Source organism: Belonocnema kinseyi, chromosome 10, assembly GCF_010883055.1.
Source record: "Belonocnema kinseyi isolate 2016_QV_RU_SX_M_011 chromosome 10, B_treatae_v1, whole genome shotgun sequence".
Classification (NCBI taxonomy): domain Eukaryota; kingdom Metazoa; phylum Arthropoda; class Insecta; order Hymenoptera; family Cynipidae; genus Belonocnema; species Belonocnema kinseyi.
The window spans coordinates 1,780,914-1,782,182 of NC_046666.1; positions in this window are offsets into that span (position 1 = coordinate 1,780,914).

The following is a 1,269-nucleotide window of genomic DNA, read 5'->3' on the forward strand; positions in this document are numbered from 1 at the left end:
TGCCACAAAGGGACAATGCAAGCCAGATAAGATAACCTGTCTACTTGAGCCTGCAGACCCATATTCAACACCATCCATCCCATACGGATACCCATACAGGTTGCCAACAGAAGCAAGAGATACTTTCAGATTTAGGAATAAGAGGGTGAATTATCTGCTCTCTACACGAAATAACTCTGAAAGGAACCAAATACTATTGAACACCTATACAATCTTCTCTTTTATCAATGGACAGTTGATTAATTGGTCATCCCTATTTAGGATGAACAAAAGATCAGATGACTCTAGGTAATACGGAGGTTTTTGAGGAAATGAGCACCCAGTTGAACTATCACCTTTTATCAAATATGATCTCTCGAATTGAATTTTCGTTGTACTCAAATATTAATTAATCTGTACATTCCAATATAATCAATTTATTTCTTGTAATCGGAAGTTATAGTCATCCCAGCTTTCTAGTTTATTTAAAACTGAAATCTAAAACAAGGAACCATTTTTAATAAACAAAGGCACAAGGTGAGTTACATTTCTTGAGGCGTCTTCTTATTTCCATACAATTTATTTTGTAAATTTGTTAGCATCTTTAGACAGTTGTCTTCTCCAAGTTTATCGCATTTTTTTACGCAGGCCACACCCTTCTGAACATTTTTTTTTCCCACTTTAACGTATGCTTTAATAGCCTTATCGCAGCATTTGTTTGCAACCTGTAAATACAAGAATATTTTTTCAAATGTGTGTTCACGCATTTCATGTTAAAATTAACGCTATTAGGGGCCGTTCAAACACAACGTCGCACGTACGGATGCAAAAATGTAAAAATTGTCAATTTTCTCCATGATTTTATTTTATTTTGTACGTACCTTGATATCCTTAGTTTTGTCAGATTTATCATAACACTGGTCGCATTTGTCCATAGCGGTATTAATGATTTTCTGAAACTTATCAGACATTCCAAATTGATCCAAACAATTGATCATGTTTCCCTATATTTCGTCAGCGTTCTTTCCATTGGGTTTTGCTGCGTTAGCTGCATCCTAGAAAGAAAGAAGAATTAATCAATTAAACATATTTGGAAAAAGGTTTAATTAAGAATTATTTAGTTCCTAAAAATTATTTTTACCAACTGACCATAAAAGGTTTGTTTAATTTATCTTGGGCATCCGTCATTCTGTTTTGAGTTTCTTCATGTCTATTACTTGCATCTTGCCCAAGTTTGTTTGAGTCTTCTGCGAACACAGTCTGTAAAGATTGAAAATACTATTCTTAAAA